Source organism: Ambystoma mexicanum, chromosome 3q (assembly GCF_040938575.1).
Source record: "Ambystoma mexicanum isolate Mex_15411 chromosome 3q, UKY_AmexF1_1, whole genome shotgun sequence".
NCBI lineage: Eukaryota > Metazoa > Chordata > Amphibia > Caudata > Ambystomatidae > Ambystoma > Ambystoma mexicanum.
In genome coordinates this window covers 93,428,317-93,446,688 of record NC_090926.1, presented here as the reverse complement: position 1 = coordinate 93,446,688, position 18,372 = coordinate 93,428,317, and the positions used below count along the sequence as shown (strand labels likewise).

General features: G+C 46.3%; 1 protein-coding gene across 2 annotated transcripts in view; it reads left to right on the top strand.

Moving 5' to 3' along the window:
• The window catches only part of PDE1B (phosphodiesterase 1B), a 1,810,462-nt gene that overhangs the window by 1,067,734 nt on the left and 724,356 nt on the right, over positions 1 to 18,372 (top strand). The gene's annotated exons all lie outside the window — the stretch shown is intronic.

Below are 18,372 nucleotides of genomic sequence, written 5' to 3'. Positions count from 1 at the left end.
GACTATATGGGTCTGTGACAAATCAACTTGGGGGGCACCAGTGGTCCAGGGATGAAAATCGGTTTCTAAACCATCTATCAACCCCACACCTCTAGAACACCATAAGGGATCCAAACAGATTGGAATCAAGTCAATTATAAGATCTCCTTGTCCAATTGTTGGTAATGTGGATAGAATGGCAGGCTTATCTCCGCAAGGTTGTGGATCGTTGGTTAGTTGCAACACAGCGAAAATACAATTATTACCCAATGATAAAAGGGACTGTCCAGTCAACGTTGTATACAAATATATACTTTATTATTGCTACAACAGACAGTTCTAGCACACTACAAAATGCAGCCCACTCTATAAAGGAAGACAGAGGACAGACAGTTTCACAAATTAAAGGGATGTACTCTGGGTGCTGACAGGAGGGTAGTTTGTAAAGTAATCAGTCTTACTTTTCAAGGTTATTTGGCTTCAGCATCAAGGGGGCAAAGGGCCTTATCTATCTCTAAGGACCAGGGAGCAGAACCACAATGTACCTTTTGCTGAAGAAGTGCTTGGTGCTATACAGCATTGAGGCGGTTCCAGAGTGCTTCCCAGCCTTTGAGTCAGAGTTAGTGGTGGAAGACAGCTGCGGGTACCAGGTGGCAGGCAGTTCGGCAAAAGAGACTGGACGGACGTCTGCAGGCTGTCTGACGTGGTGGCTCAGAGCCAAGAATGGTTGTCTCTGTGCTGGTTGGCAGATCTGGAATGCTGGTCGAGGCGTCTCAGATGACTCTGGTGACTGCTGCGTGACAATAGTCAGTAGTGCAGCTGGATGCAGTTTGAGGACTTGACTGTCCCGAAAATTTCCTTAAAAGATGGAGGTGGGATGATGCTTGTGTGGCACTCCTCCTGGCTTCTTTGCAGGACTTGTGTCCTTTCAAGGCAGACAGCCCAAAGCTCAGGAGAGTGTTTGCAGGCAACGGCCTTGTCCTTAGTTCGGATACTCTCTGGCACTTCCCACCCAGAAGGCTTGCTAGCAGAACCTAGCAGGGCACTCTGTGTGCTGGCTGGGTACCATTTCTGGAGCTGCTGGACGGGTCCTCTGAGTCCGGTATCTCCCTCTGTACACTGGGAGATGTTTAGGGGAGGGATCTTGCTACCCTCTTGGAACTCCTGGTCTTCAATCACTGTCGGAAGACGTAAGGTAAACTCTGCCTTCAGCTCGGGTCCAAATGAGTGCTTCAGATGATCTGCTAAGTGAGGGGTCCAGCCGTCTTTTAAAACCAAAAGGCCCCCAGTGATTGGTGCAGGATAAGCCTACTGTAAAGAACCAATCCTGGACACCCACCAACAATCTTCTGTTATGCATGAGGCCAGGACCAGAGTGCCCTGCAACAGGACAAACAAGGGGGTGACAGCATATACCTAAGTCCCACCCATCTCCCTGTTTATTGTAGATCAAAGTGTCTGGTTAACTGAGCCCTCTATGACTCTTGATTAAAGGACAGGGTTCCCTTGAAGTCTGTGTTGGGACCAGACTTCCTGTCTCCCACAAACCACATACTTCTCCCCTCTGAAAGGGATCAGCTCTACAGGGGTTTTCCTATGGTAAATAGTGGACCCAGACATGCATTTCACTGCCTTTCATACTGAGGGGTGGGAACTAGCTTCAAGTTGACACACTGCATAACAAAGCGGTGTTATTCCTGCCTTTCCTGTTGTCTAGTCCGGCAACCAAGCCCCTTCAGGATTGCTTCAATTGTCTCTCATTATTATTCACTGCCACCAGCCAGATGGAAAAGGAAAGCAGATCCATGGGGCCTTGGATATTCAAATTAGGCTGCCCATGCTGGAGGAAGGTGTGCCTTCCCCCTCCTTGAATGCTTTGATGTACCTGGGGCAGTCACATTTCAGCTGAATATGCCATGGGGAGACTGTGCCTGTAGGTTGTGTCTTTCCGGAGTACATGTGACTATGCGTTTTTTTGTGGGAAGCAGATGGAATGTGTGGAATGGCCTCACACAGTCCTCACAGGTTGGTCTCCCAACATTCATTTTCGTTATTAAAAAATCAAAAAAGCCCAGGCGAGTGCACTCTCCCTGTGCGGATGGTCAAATTCCTCACATGCCTCCCAGCCTCAACATGTGAACCACCACTCTACTGTGGGTCTGGCTCATCATCAAGGTGAAAATACCAGCTGAGGCCATCTGCATTTCCATGCTGGAAGCTGGCTTGTGCTGGATGTCCATATCTAATCCCTGTAGGGATATGGCCGACTGCAAAATTATAGGGTTCTCCCCAAGCATGGCCATTAACCATCGCAGAGGTCTGTGGTCTGTCTGGATCATAAAGTCAGACCCAACGATGTAGCATGTTAGCTTCTTTACGGCCCACATGACCGCATGCACTTCTTTTTCTATGACAGCCCAGCTCCTTTACCTTTTTGTCAACCGCCTGCTAATGTAGGTGACAGGTTGCTCTACCCCTTCAGAGTTCAGCTATGCTAACAATGCTCCAAACCCAAAATCATAGGCGCCTGTCTGGATAATGAATTCCTGACCATGAGCTGGCACTTTCAGAACCAGGGCCCTGCACAATCCATCCTTTAAATCCTGAAATGAGGTTTGACAGGCGGGGGATCAAGTTACCTTCTTTGGCATCTTTTTGGATGTTACATCCCTCAGGGGCATGGAAATGGTCCCATACCCTCCGATGAATGACCCGTAGTACCCAGTGAGACCTAAAAAGGCACTCAGCTGCATCTGTGTGATAGGGATGCCCCACTCCTTCACAGCCTGTACCTTTGCTTCGAGAGGTTGTTTCTTACCTCCACCGACCAGGTGGCCTAAGTAAGTCAAGGTGCCCTGCGCTATACATCACTTTGTGGCCTTGATAGTCAGGCATGCATTCTGCAGCACCTGAAGCACATGTTTCAGGTGGGATACATGATCCTCTGAGGCGTGGCTGAACACAGCAACGTCGTCTAGATATGTGACGCTGAGGTTTTCCAGTCCAGACAAAACCTGGTTAACCATCCTCTGAAAAGTGGCTGGGGTTTCTTCAATCCGAAGGGCATCACAGTGAACTGATAATGTCCTTCCGTGGTTGAGAATGCCGACCTCTCTTTCGCTCCATCTGTCAAGCCAACCTGTCAATACCCCGCTGTGAGGTCAAAAGTACTCATGTACTTGGCAGCTCCAAGCTTGTCAATGAGCTCATCTGCTTGAGGAATGGGGTGAGCATCTGTCTTCATGAAAGAATTCAGCCCCTGTAGTCCACATGAAAGCAAACTTCAGTTTTTCCACTTCTGATCTTTTTATGGACCAGTACCACTGGGCTAGCCCACAGACTGTGGGATGGCTCTATCACTCCTAGGGACAACATCTTGGAAACTACTTCCTTGATGGTGCCCCTCACCTTATCAGACATCTGGTGAATTCTGCTCTTCATCGGCTTACTGTCTCCAGTGTCCACATCATGGGTGCACCAATCTGTGCAACCAGGTGTCAGAGTAAACAGACCAGCAATCTGTCCCAGTAAACAGTGACAGTCTGTCAGTTGCTGTTCTGACAGGTCCGTTGCAAGGTTGACACCATCAACTGACCCATCTGTGGCTTAAGTGTGCAGGAGATCTGGGAGGGGATCAGCCTCCTTCTCAGTCTCTCCGGCAGTCACTAACACCATGACCAAACCATCCCAGCTGTCTTGGGATTTTAGCTGGTTGACGTGAAAGACCCTGCACATCTGTTTAGGTCCTTTCACGTCAATTAGATAATTCACCTCACTGAGCTTTTCCAGCACCTAGTACAGCCCAGTTGACTTTTCCTGACGGACACTGGGTTTGACAGGGTCCATAATCCACACCCATTGGCCTGGAGAATAGACTGTCACTCTGGCCTTTTGGTCGTGCCAGGGCTTCTTCAGCTCAGGGCGGCCTTGAGATTCTTTGTTGACTGTTCCATGTACTTTGCCATTCTAGACCGAAGGCCGAATATATAGTCCACCAGATCCCGTGACAGGGATGAGGCTTTGCTTTCCCATCCCTCCTTCACTAGACTGAGGGGACCTTGACAGGGTGTCCAAACAGAAACTCAAAGGTGCTAAACCCTGCTCCGTTCTTAGGCACCTCCCTGTAGGCGAACAGAAGGCAGGGCAGGAGAAAATCCCATTTTCTGCCCCGGTTCTCCCCAGGTGCTCTTCCATGCCACCTATCATGCCTTTCAGCTGAACTGCTCAACAAGGCCATTGGTTTGTGGATGAAGGAAGTAGAGAACCGGTAGGTGGATCCACACTCTTCCCACATATCTTTCATATATGCTGATACAAAGTTTGATCCCCTGTCAGAAACAACTTCCTTGGGGAATCCAACACAGGAGAATATCCACATCAGAGCCTTTGCAACCACAGGGGATTTGATGCTCCTCAGAGGGATAGCCTCAGTGTATCTTGTGACATGGTCCACCACCACCAAGATATATTAGTTCACTGAGCTGGTTTGAGGATCCAAAGGACCCACAATATCGAAGCCTATTCTCTCGAAAGGCTGCCCAACCATGGGTAGTGGAACAAGAGGCCTTTGTGGCACCACCTGACTTGCCAGAAGCTTGACAAGTCAGGATGAACCGGACACATTCCTCACCTTTTTGCCTAACTGCGGCTAGCAAAAGCGCACAGACAGCCAATCTGATGTCTTAGTCACTCCCAAGTGACTCGCTAACGGAATTTGGTGAACCAAATCCAAGAAAAACTTTCTGTGGCATTGGGGAACCAACAACCTTCTGGTGTCGTCCTCAGAATCATTTGGCTCACTGCACCGGAGTCCATCCTCCCAGTAAACTTTGAACAGTCCAGGGGCCTCGCCCTTAGCCTGCTCTTCCGCAGACCCACCAGAGTGGGAAACTCTTTCTGGTCAGTGTAGAAGTCAGTCTGATCTGGGCCCCCATCTGATGTGAACTCATCCAGCTTGGACAGACCCTTCAAATCTGTGCCCACTGGGTACTCCACCTGAGGTTCCTGTGCTGCACCCGGCAACTCTGAAGTCACTGAGCCCCCTGCTACCAAAATAGGGTCCTCCGTGGCTACTAGCCCCTCTCCCACAGGATTAGGCGACTCAGTGGTTGGTGGACGTGGACTAGGGGCTACCCGTCACACTGGTCCTTCCAACAAGCACGCTGAAGCACTCCAGGCCCTAATGCTTTCAAATCACTCAATCTGGCATTCTCCTTGGCTCTTGATATTGTAGCCGCTGCGACAATTTCGGGATCAGGAAGAACATTACCTAACAAACATGTGATAGGGATGGAGTCTTTCACCGCTACACAGTGCTGGGTCATTAAACATTGCCAGCTGAACTCTACTATCGCCAAGGGGCACTTGCTCTTAACATCAAATCCACTTATGGCCAAATAAGGCCCATCAATTTACTGGCCTGGCTGTACCCACTGCCAGGTGATAGAGGTGACACTAGTCGCGGTGTCTCGGACTGCAGGAGTTTTGTGTCCATTGATGTACACGTGCTGTGGGATGTTTTTACCCATGCATCCAAGCCCTACAATAAAACTGTGCCTTAATGGCATTGAAAACATCATGATGGCCAGAACTCCCCAGAGAGTGCATAGGGAAAACATGAAGAATAGGCTGCCACCCATTTTTGCCTATGTTGTGAGCACAGGAGGGCACTGCCTAAAACCACCATTGGGCTACACACACAGTAGCATGAAACCATTGGGAATGGCAATGCTGATTGCCAAAAAAAAGCAACTCAGAACTGTGGGGAATTAATTTTCTTAATCCCAAAAATTGTTGCATTACCAGTACTCACCACTATCAGAAAGCCGGCGTTTTAAAACCACCAGACTTTTGTGTAAAACTGAAAAAATGAAAAAAAAAACAGACCAAGGAAAGACTTGCTAAGAGGTGGATACAATGTAAAACTATATTCTGAAATGACTTGAAGGAAGTAATTATTTAATGTATATGTAAAAATTGTAAGTGATTTAAACTGGGAACAACAATTGACATTTAGCTGAAGCCTGGCTTAATGAAACTGGATTCTGCCTGACAACTACCCCCGACAGGAGAAACCTGTTCAGCCACTCTTCCCAGGCCTAGCTGCATCCTGCTGCCCCTTGCCAAAAGGAGTTGTCACCTCTCTGATTAGATTAGGGGTGGAGCACCTGGGAACTGGAAAGAACAGAACAATGCAACTTCCTTGACTCAGGCAAATGTTATATTGGGGGCGTCGTAAAATAGCTTCCTCTTGGGAGAAACTGGGGGGCAGCTGTGCCTCTGTGAACAAACTGGCTTGGGGGAAGTGGATAAACCAGTTATTCCACCATGTGATGTGGGAAGCTACACCCCTTTTTGACCAGAGGATAATTTTAAAAAGATAGATAACTCATAGTGCGGACTTGTCAGAATTATATAAGTAATATCATTATTTTTGTGATTTTTCTGTGAACATTTTGAGAGGCGTTAGGACCCTGTGGTGTATTCTGGGGGGTTGATGGCGGAAAATAGGGTCTCACTCCAAATGTCTGCATGTTAAAAATCTGACACTTCATCAATTAATGTCCATACTCCTTGCGCACATGTGTGTAATTTTGGGCAAATGTCCGATATTGCAAAACCAGTTAAAAAGCGCAAAATGTTGTCATTTTTGAATGCAAGCCCCCAGGAAGATCAGAGGCGGACAAGCATGGACCATAAGAAATATATAATGTGCACATGTAATTTCAACAAATTGTATATCTGGGAAAGATGTATTTGAATCAAATATAGATTTGTGGGCAAACTGACCAGGGGAGGACCCTCTGACCCATAAACAGACCTCATCATGATGACAATCCATTTCCTTCCCCCAATCATGGGAGAGGGGAGAATTGGGCCAATGACAAGTAGAGAGGGGCAGGCTTAGCTAGGCCCAGGCACACACCCATTTTAAAAACACATAAAAAGAGACTGCTGGGACAGGTAGAGACATTCAATTCCATTTGCTGCGGAGCATGCTGACCGACGACTTCACATCCAGAGATCCAGACTTCAAATCCATCAATCTCCAAAGACCAGAACTTTATTTCAGAACTTAAAGCAAGGGCCTAAACCCACAAACTGAGAACTCTTCTCAGCAGGCCTCAGCAACCTTAAAATCATTTGCAAACTATTCCAAAGCCGGGCGAGCTGTTTGAATTCTTTTGCCAAGAACAATTGCCCGAGACCAGACCAGAGATCCAGAGTGACCCAGACCGCTGTGAGCAGAACCAGAGAGCTGACCCAGATCACTGTGAAGTGCCGAGACCAGAACCGGAGTCCAGTCCAAAACCTGACCAGATCCGTGGCGAGGCCTATTTCAAATTTATATTGTGAGTACCTAGCAGAACTGTGCAGAACCAATCTCTTAGTTAAAATAATCTAATCCAAACTATTTTAACCTAAGTAGAACAGCCTCCTAGAAATCGTGTCATCTGTCATTTTTAAAGCTGCACAACTGTCACCTGTCAGTTCTGCAGCTGCAAGCTGTCACCTGTCATTTTGAGTTTTACTTTAAATCCGAAAATCTACCTTTATTTAATCATCCGTATCTCTGGAACCGTTTGGGCTAGGAACGAAATTTACCTTTCATCTGAAAGCTTAGAATCCTTATACTTTTGCCGTAATCGCGATTCACGCAATCGCGAATTTTACCGCGATTTGCGATTTTGGCTCAATTTCTCCACTTGTCAAAATAGCAGCTCCATTCTTTCCTTTGTTAAAATCCGTTTGCAACTTGGTAATAACTCATAGAGCATTGCTAAAGTGAGCCTGAACTAATACCAACACGCATCTCCCACTCACCCTGAATCTCTAGAGGGAATTAAAACCATTGGCACATTTTCCCATCCATTGCCATCACATTTAAAAAGCATTTTGGGCCTGTGTTTCAAACTCCTACCTGTTTCCTCTAAGCTTGCTGGGGGGGAACTGAATTTCGTATTGTATTTGATTGCATTCCTGAGAACTGTGTGCTCCTCTTTCCATCTCCTTCCATTTCTTACATTGCATAGGGGAGGGGGCGAATTGCCAGAGAAAAAGTGATTATCTTATCTTTTGCTAAAATCATCTCAAGTATTTCTGTACTGCATTTTATTCCTCATTGCTTTTCCCTTGAAATCATAAAAGTATTTTTGCTACTTTATCCATCCTATACTAACTCCTCATTGATTGTAAAGAAGTGTGCTAGTGCCAGATTACCCATTGTTGATCAACATCATATGTCTAAGTGTACTATCAGATATTAATTTATTATAAAGTGTGATATATATATATATATATATATATATATATATATATATATATATATATATATATATATATATATATATATATATATATATATATATATATATATATAGTTTAAATTCTCAAATAAACCTTTTTGAAAAACAAACCTACTTCTTGGCTCAGTGGGGTCAGGGGGATTCTAAGAGGGGGGTGTTATACAAGGGTGGTCATCCAGAGTACTGAACTAGACATAAAAATACATTAAGAAGGGTTTTCCTCAGCATCCCAGACTAGGCATTGACTTGGCTGTAGTGTTGATTGAATATCGCTTACAGTGTTCTGGATAGAGTTGAGTATTATTCGGAACTGGTGTCTCTTCTGGAGATCCGGTACTGTTCCCAATCAGTGTAACCAATCCACATTCAGCCATTCCCTGGCCTAGTGGGAAATCCTCCTCTGAGAGGCCTACAATAATGATGGCCTCCTCCACATGCCAACATTCACTATGGCTTGCTTGGGTAAACCCTTGCAAGCAGGATCCCCTTTCCTTTGGCCCAGCTCCTTACACACAAAACAACCGTTGGGTGGTGAGAACACAGGTATCTCAGTGTTAGGGGTGCCTGCACTCTACTTTTCGGTGTCCACGGCTGTACCAGAGTTTGGCGGTTTTCCTTCATTCTTTTGGGGACCTGACTTTGAAGAGAATTTAGCTGGATCTTTCTCCTTCCAATCCTTTTTTACTTTTTTGTCGAGTACTCACAAACTTGTCAGCAGCCTTTGCAAGCTCCCTAGGGTCTGTGATAGTCGTGTCCACAAGCAAGATGCTGATGTAGGTCAACCTCACAATTTTTCAACACATGCTCACACACAATCAATTTGCATCCCTTTAAATGTGTCAACTTTGTTACCAGTCACCCACCCGCTCAGATATTTCAACGACAAGTGTTTGAACGCTTTAAACGTCTGCCCACTTTTCTTTCCAAGCTCTCTGAAGCTCTTGAGCTACTGTTCTGGGGTTTTACAGAACTTCCTGGGGACAGATGCCTTCATGCTCTCATAAACGGGCCTTTACACAGGAATTAACTTCCCCACCTCATAAGCCTGTACTAAATCTCTGGGGATGTGCCGTTGAGGCTTATCCTGGGCACTCTGGTTTTAGCCACTACTATTGTTCTTGCTAGAGGCGGACCTGTTGGCCTCCTTCTGCTCCTCAAGTGCCAGCTTGCACCTCTCTATGGTAACCTTGTCCCGCTGTTTCTGTTCCACTAGCGCTAGTCTCCTCTCCTCGAGCAGGAGCTTTCTAGCCGCTACCTCATTATCACCCGGAACATTTACTGGGCCACTTAGATTCTGTGCTGAGGCCTGGGACCTGTGGGATGCCACACTAGCCCCTGCCCTCACTGACAATCTTGAATGTTGAGATCACACTTGCCCCCAAGTGGGATCATTGTTGCGAAACACTGCTTAAGCGCTCGTCCTCGTCATTTACCCCCTCCGGAAGGTCTTGTCGATTCAGGTATATCCGCCCTAGCCCCTGCCTTGGGGTGTTCTCCCCAACTGCCCTTGTTTCTACCCAAGCTTAGAGACTGGTCAGAAACTCAGGTTTATTAACCTTAGTGCTGTGGGGAAGTCCCCTCTCTTGACATAAGATGCACAGTACATCCTTGGTCATGCCTTTTACAGTCTCCATGTCAAGCTCCATGACTATTACTATTACCTAGCAGTTTCTAAGTGTTGCCTGCAACAGTACTTTTTTCGTTGGGTGACTAAGCTTTGCGCAAGGCTCCATCTGATCCGGCCGCTTGCCACCAATGTGATGAATCAACGTCCAGGGCATCAGTGGTCCAGGGATGAATATCTGTTTCTAAACCATCAATCAGCCCACACCTCTACTACACCAGGGGGAACTGAACAGATTGGAATGCAAGTGAATTATAAGACCTCCTTGTCCAATTTTTGGAAAGGTGGATGGATTGGCAGGCTTATCCCTGCAAGGTCGTGGATTGTTGGTTAGTGGCAACACAGCGAAAATACAATTATTATCCAATGATAAAAGGGACTGTCCAGTCAAGTTTGCATAAAAATACCTATTTTATTGTTAGTACAACAAGAAATTCAAGCACACTACAAAATACAACCTACCCTGTAAAGGAACACAGAGGACAGACAGTTTCACGAAGGAAAGGGATGCACTCTGCATACTGATAGGAGGGTAGTTGGTAAAGTAATCAGTCTTACTGTTCAAGGTTATTTGGTTCAGCATCAAGGGGGAAAGGGTCGTAACTGACTCTAGGTGCCTTCGGAGACAGAATTAGTGGCGGCAGACAGCTGCGGGTAACAGGCGGCAGGTAATTTGGCAAGAGAGGCTGGACGGACGTCTGCAAGCTGTCCGGCGCGATGGCTCAGGGCCAAGAATCATTGACTCTGTGCTGGTTGTCGGATCTGGAATGCTGGTCATGGCGTCTCAGATGGCTCTGGTGACTGCGGCGTAACAACAGTCAGCGGTTCAGTCGGATACAGTTCGAGCACTGGATTGTCTCGAAAATGTCCTTAAAAAATGGATGCTGCATGATGCTTGTGTGGAACTCCTGCTAGTGTCCTTTCAAGGCGGATGGCCCACAGCTCAGGAGAGTGTTTGCAGGTAACGGCTGTGTCCTTATTTCAGATACTCTTTGGCACTTCCCACCTACGAAGCTTGCTGGCAGAAACTAGCAGGGCACGCTGCACTGCGTGCTGGCTGGGTACTGTCCTGGAGCTTCTGAACGGGTCATCTGAGTCCAGTATATCCCTCTGTTCCCTGGGAGATGTTTAGGGAGGGATTTGCTTCCCTCTTGGAACTCCTGGCCTTCCTTTACTGGCGGAATTTGTAAGGTAGACTGTACCTTCAGCTTGGGTCTTACTCCTTTCGAAGTCTTCAGATGATCTGCTAAGTGAGGGGTTCAGCCCTCTTTTAAAGCCAAATGGCCCCCAGTGATTGGTGCAGGCTAAGCCTAGCTTAATTAACCAATCCTGGGTCTCCACCAACAATCTTCTATTATGCATGAGGCCAGGACCAGAGTGCTCTGCACCAGGACAGACAAGGGGGTGACAACATATACCTAAGTTCCACCCATCTCCCTGTCTTTTGTAGACCAAAGTGTCCCTCTGGTTAACTGCACCCTCTGTGACTCTTAATTAAAGCACAGAGTTCCCTTGTGATCTGTGCTGGGACCAGACTTCCTGTCTCCCACAAACCACATACTTCTCCCCTCTGAAAGTGTTCATCTCTGCAGGGGTTTGCCTATGGTAAATAGTAGACCCAGAAATGCATTTCAATGGGGTGGGAACTAGCTTCAGGTTACACATTGCATACCAAAGGGGTGTTAGCTTCACCTTTCCTGCTGTCTATTCCGGCAACCAAGGCCCTTCGGGCTTGCTTCAAATCTCTCATTATTATGCACTGCCACCACCTGGAGGACAAAGGAAAGCAGATCCATGGGGCCTTGTATATTTAAATTAGGCTGCCCATGATGGAGGAAGGTGTGCCTTCCCCCTCCTTGAGATGCTTTGATGTACTTGGGGCTGTCACATTTCATCTGAATATAAGAGGGGAAGATGGCGCCTGTAGGCTGTGTCTTCCCGAAGTACATGTGACTATGCGTTTTGTGCAGGAAGTAGATGGACTGTGTGTGGAATGGCCTCGCACAGTCCTCATAGGTTGGTCTCCCATCATTCCATTTCATTATAAAAAAAAAAATTAAAAGCCCGGGTGAGCACACTTTCCCCGTATGGGTGATTGAATTCCTCACAGGGTCTTTTAAGGGCAGTACTTTGCTTCTCAAGAGAAGCCATGGATGCGTTCCAGTCCAGAACCTTTCTGCTGACAAGGTGTGTGACCAATGATAAATCACCCCGCTGATCTTCTTCAACATGTTTGCTTGCCAACTATGCACCATAACCGTAGTGGGCAGGATTTTCTTTGTCAAAAAACCAATGATGCAAATGAATCACTGCAGACCCAATGCTCAGAAACTGTGTAATGGCTGGCCACCTGGCTCTTAACCACCCAAAAGTGGATGACAGTCAACTGACTTTTCCTGAATTGCACAAAAACATATTGTCAAATACATATTCTGTATTAACAACGGTGTGCTATTGCCTACAGACATATATTCATGTATCCCTGATATTAGGGACACCTTAAAGTTTCACAAAGCCCCATTGAAACCCCAACCTGTATTTGCACCTCATATCAATTGAGCCACACGCTACCCATGACTCTGAATTTAACAGCAACGCAAACTCCTTCCTCCAGCCACAAAATGTTAAAGTGGGCAATCGACTAAACAGCACTCCTGCCTCACTGCTAGTTGATGCACATGAATCTGGCCTATACACACTACCTGTCTATCACGTGACATCCATGAGGTTCAGGTAATCATGGGACAGAGAAACATCTCACCTACTGTACAAAGAAATCATCTCAACTTTATTCATCAGACCTAGCAGGGAACAATGCCAAGAAATTGACCCTGGTTAACCCCAAACACAAAGCCAGGATACCTGGACCTTCTTTCAACAATAAACCACTGCAGCAGCTTTCTCAGCAAAATCACGTATTATTTATTGCCACTGTGTACTCTAATGCACCACAATGATGCCTGTCTATTCCTGAACCGATCGTCTGTAAAACATGTCAACAGCGCCCACGTGTTCTGTACTGACATTAATTGCTGTGGCGAGGTACACGGCATCTCATCTCTGCTAATCATAATACTATAAGACTGTTGCAGGGTAGCACAAAGCCCACGTGGTTGAAAAAATAGCTTGCCTTATTCACTTTGCATGCATATATATTTGCAATTCATAAAGTACAAACCTAGCTGGGAAACAAAGGAGCACTGTACAAAGGGGAGACACCCAGGGGTTGCAAGTAGGGTGCGGGTGTAGCAGGGGATGGGGAAAGCCCAGTGTGAGAGAATGGGTTCAGCAGAATCACTGTAGCCATTCACCATTAAGCGTCAATGAAGTGGACATAGAATGACCCCTTTATTTCATCTCTCACTTAAAAAGAGTGAGAGTGGGATCACTTTTGTTCATTAGGCAAGCCTAAAAAACCTGAAATGTTGGCAGAAAGCTATGCAACTAAAGTACATGCCAGGATGGAGTTGGCCTTTCTACAGTGTCATGAGCTGATCCGAAATCATTCTTGATTAGCACAATATGTTCGAAAAGGCATCTGCAAGCATCTCTTTTTACCACAAGTCATCAATTTCAATGCCCAGATTTGAGCATGAGATGAGCCTTCACTTTCAACGAGGCATTTATTCTGACTCAGAATTGTCTCACGTCCTCCAGCTCTTTCTGTCCCAGTTGATTTATGCTGGAAGCCTGCTCTGTTGCAGAAAGCGAATTTTAAAGGATAATCCCGATTTGGGTTTGTCATTGTTCCCCCAGAGAGCAGTATCTGCTTCCCCTTTTCTCATTTTCTTCTTCACTGGGCTCTGCTGAGCCTTGGGAACGAAGGGTGAGATGGAATTACTCTGCGGTTGGGGCATAGCTTTAAATCGACTGCTCTTGTCACCTGGAGACATTGGGGTGTAGATGAAATCTAACCTTTAGGTTTCAGAATGACTTTTTTGGCTATAAACATAAAAAACATGAAGCAATCAACTTTCCCCAGTGGATATTTTTTTCTGGATAGCCAGCAATCATAGCTGAGCTGCAGGGAAGGTTTTCTGATGGACCATTTCTCTTTACCTTCAGTCTTACTGAGCCTCTCAATAAATACTCCGGGCGGTGGAAAAGCAGTTAAACCTTTCTGCTTCTGATTGCAGTTCTCTCCTCCATTCAGACCTTGTCCTTGTTGGCTGGTGGTGGTGTGTGGAAGGAAGGGGTTGTATGCTGCACAGCGCCATCCACCCACTCTCTGTCAGAGGCAATGCTCCCTTTCTCTTTCTCATTCAGTGTATGCATCCGTAGCAACTTGCTTTATGTGTCTTCCAGTGGTAGGGTATGCTTAATGAAATCATGATCTTCAGGAGTCTGTAACGTGTGACTCTACAGATGTTTTGGACTACAACTCGCAGGATCACTCACCATTGACCGTGCTGGCTAGAGGTGATGGGAGTTGTAGTCCAAAACATCTGGAGCACCAAAGGTTGTAGGCCCTTGATCTACTTTCTCTCTAATTAAAGGAAATGGCTCAGTTACCACATTAATAAATGCCTAAACGTATTCCCAACATCACTGATGAACATACTCTTGCTATGTGTTATTCTCCCACTGTAGGGATTTACCAACACGTTGTCATATAGCTCAAGTGTGAGTGAACTGATTCGAGTTAAACATGAATCTCTTCAATTTCAGCGATTTCGACTGGGCTGAACTTCCTAAACTTTGTAGAGGTTTGAGCAAAATATTCTCTAGCTGGTTCAGCAGCTGACATGTAAACACTAGGTGAACAGATCAGAGGAGCGAAGATAAAGCATGAGTATCAGTTTACATGTGATTTACACGGAGGTGTTCAGTTTCAAAGTTGGCCTAAACAAAGATACACGTGAACTATTCAGGAGCCTTTTTTGAATTCATGATGCAAACTAAATTAAAGAATTACTGTTTGTCCTTGCTTAGACCAGCTGCCAATTAGAACACCTGCTCCTCATCAACCTTGAAACTGGCAACCTGGTCAATTGTAGAGTATAAGGTAACATATTGGCAGGACCACAGCAGTCACGGCACTATGCAAGCGGACATTCTCAAGAAAACCAAGGACCAGATTATAGAAACGTCTTTAGATGCTAGCACATTAGCACAAAAATGGATGCACCATTTTATTTGGAAGATGCACATTCAATCTTGTTTTCTCTTCGCTTTCTGTGGATTTGAGGTCTGGGATTTGGATGATCATTTGTTGAATTATATGTGGGATATTGGCATATTTGAAAAATAATGATCTGCCTATTGGATAGGACAACACGTGGTAGTGCAAAGTTACAGATCAACTATCATTTAAGGTCATGAACCAAGAGCAGTTGGGGGTTAGGGATTTCTGAAAGTCTTCTATGCACCTCAAAGTGTTGACACACAGCATAAAATGAAGGCTGGATTGATATAGCGCATACCACAAGCTGCATTGTGTCTTGACACAATATTAGGAGTTGTTGCACAACTGAGTACTCAGAAAGGCTGTGATCTTCAGGTTGCACAGAGGTGCCAGTTAATCCACCGAGCTGTTTTACCAAAGGCAAATAGGATGGAAGGCAATATTGTTATAGTTCAATCCAGAAATGGGCTACTTGCCACAGTAAAAGTATTTCCCAGCTCATGACCTCATCTGACGGCCATGGATTCATAGTAGCAAACAGATTGCGGGTCCATGTATTTGGGCCCTGTGCTCTTATTCTGATCATTGTGCGTGCATTGTGGAGATGGATCAGTGAATGTGGTGAAAGGCACTGGAAGCCAGCATCTGACTGTGTTCGTCCAATGCCTTTCACCCACAGACACGAGATGACTATGCAGTGATTTCTGCCATGCTCACATGTGTGGAAAGGCTGCAGAGATCTACAGTCCAGGTCACCATAGCACAGAAGTCACTCATTGTTGCACCATTTATTTCAGAGGCTTGTGTCTGGTTTCTGCATGAGAAAAATGTCAAGACAAAAAGTCCTCATCATTTCCTTTATTGCCATCAAATTGCTTTGTAAGTCTCCAGTCACCTTGAGATTTCAATAAGGTTCAAGATCATCAGGAAGCCAGTGCAGATTTGAAGGCAGTCACATCAAATCTTGGGGAGAAAGCTTGGGGAGCGGGTGAAGCTCTTTTTTGTAACATTCCGCCATGATGACTTCAGCATCCTCTCTGTACCACGGCCCTACTCCCCCTTAGATGACACATTCATTGCATACATTTGTCACAGAAGTGTAACATGCTGAACATTTTAGAGGACAAAAGGTGCCCTGGACGGGTTTTAGTCTATAAGAGAGTGTAAAAGAGGCTACTCGCTAGTGGGACCATATTGGTTGTAGATAAACCCCAACCAGGGTGAGTGAGCAATGCCTGTAGCAATGTGTCTAGAGCATAAATGGGACTGGAGAGGAACATCAGGCAGAGGGTTATCTTGGACAGTGTGCCTTAGGAAGGGGACTCTGTGTAACACAGATAATTATACATTGGGGGTGGAGTGTGTGATTGGAAAAGAGGCCTTTTCTTTGGGGGTGTTACTTCATTAAGGAAATAGGGGGGGACGGGCAGCGTGTGCATCATCATCATGTCTAGATGGGCCTCCTAAAACAGCTCCTGGTTTAGCTGTCCTTGGCACTCGTTCAAGGCACAAGGATGTGCATTGAGTCTGGGTGCATGCTCTGGGAATGGCTGTGTGGAGCTGAGGAGGTTTTGGGTTTCATCCGAAGAATCATCCTAGAACTGGACCAGAGCACGTGCATGGGATTTCAGACTGAAGCACCTACCTGGCTCCAGCACTCATCATTGCTGCAGCCCGCGTTTCACCAGCCCTTACACATGGAGTCAAGATCGAGTTTTCTATCTGGGATCAAGATGTGGGAAATTGCCTTGGCTCCTGGGGGTTGCTCTTCCCTTCAGCGGCAAGTGCCATGTATCAACATTTCAACAGCACCCGTACATTGGGCCTTCCAAGTGGCCTAGTGTGCCCTTGGACAGCTCTGTCCATCTTGCATAATACTGCCTAATCTGTAAGGGCTTCAGGAAACATTAACCACAGTGGGCTGTCTGGTGGTGGTCCCTCAGTCAGACAGCACTGTGCGCTATACCAAGACCTCCCTTGTTCCCTTAATATATGTAACTCCCTCTAGTAGGGACATTTGGGGGACATTTCATGATGCATGAACACCTTCAAAAGCAGCATGTTTCCATGGAACTTATTCGAAGAATACTGAAGCTGGCAGCAAATAGCTGTCTCACTGAGATTACCGCTCTGCTGGACAGTGGATAATGCTACCAAAAGCATTGCAATTACGCATTACCACCAGAGGTAAATACTGGTGGGGAAAATACCACTGTTGGTAGAAATACTAATGGTGCAACAAATCGTTTTCTGCTGTTGCAGCAACCGCATACATACCGCTGGGGTAAATACTGCCAACATTAATTACCCCCAGAAGTTAAAATACACCCATGTATGAGGTCTGGCATTAAACTATAGTGCACAGTCTGCTCTTCCATCACCAACTGTGTGTGTGTGCGCGCGCGCAAAGTGTTCACACATTATAGACAAGGCAGCAACTAGTTACAGGGCCCACAAAGCTGGTTTTAATTTGGGAAGTACACATTGCCATAGCCTGGCTTCCTTTGATCCCCAATAGCTCTTGCCGGTGGTAGCGTTTTTCTGCTAGCTGTATTTTTGCTTCGGGGTGGGGGCCAATTTGACTGCCAGGTGGGGGTTTGCAGGCAGACGTTATTGTTGCCTATTCGCAAAAAGGGAATGCTATCAACGTTAGCAGTAATTGTGGATACTCCAGACATATTGGTATCACCCATCTCACTCCTATTGTCCTTCATCTGATAATCCGGGAGTCAGCTAGCCTGCACTCAGCTTCCCTGCACTCACTGTGTGACTGTAATAGAACCAGGTCCCCGATGCAGTGGAATCGTGTATCCCTTCTCCCTTGCAGTAATGTAAAGGTCGTACACTCACCGTGTAGTCCCAAGAAGCAGCAGCAGCAGCAGCAGCGCTCCTGCATCCTCAAGCAGGGGCAGAGATTCATGTAAAACGCAACAGTGCAGCCCCCCCCCCTCCACCCCCTCAGCATTGGCATTAAGAGTCCGCACACGCATGATGTCTGAGACAGAGCCCGCCAGAATCATCAAACACCAGAGAAATTGCACTTGACACAGAAGACGTTTCTTTAAAGAAAATTAGCGTGCAAGAGAGGTTGAGCAGGAGATGATGGATGCATTGAAGTCGGGTAGGTCCTTGAGCCGGCCCCGGCCTCCCAAAGGTGGGATGTTTTTTTTCTGGAAATCTCACCCAGTGATGGGGGATGTCAGGAAATTGAGTCCATTGACTTCCAATCGTGCTGAGCGCGTGCAGCCAGTCTCATACAGTGTAAGAGGAAAGGTCATCTACCCCTGGTATCTTTCCCAGCACCCACCACACATCCCAAGCTCCCTGAACATTCACAT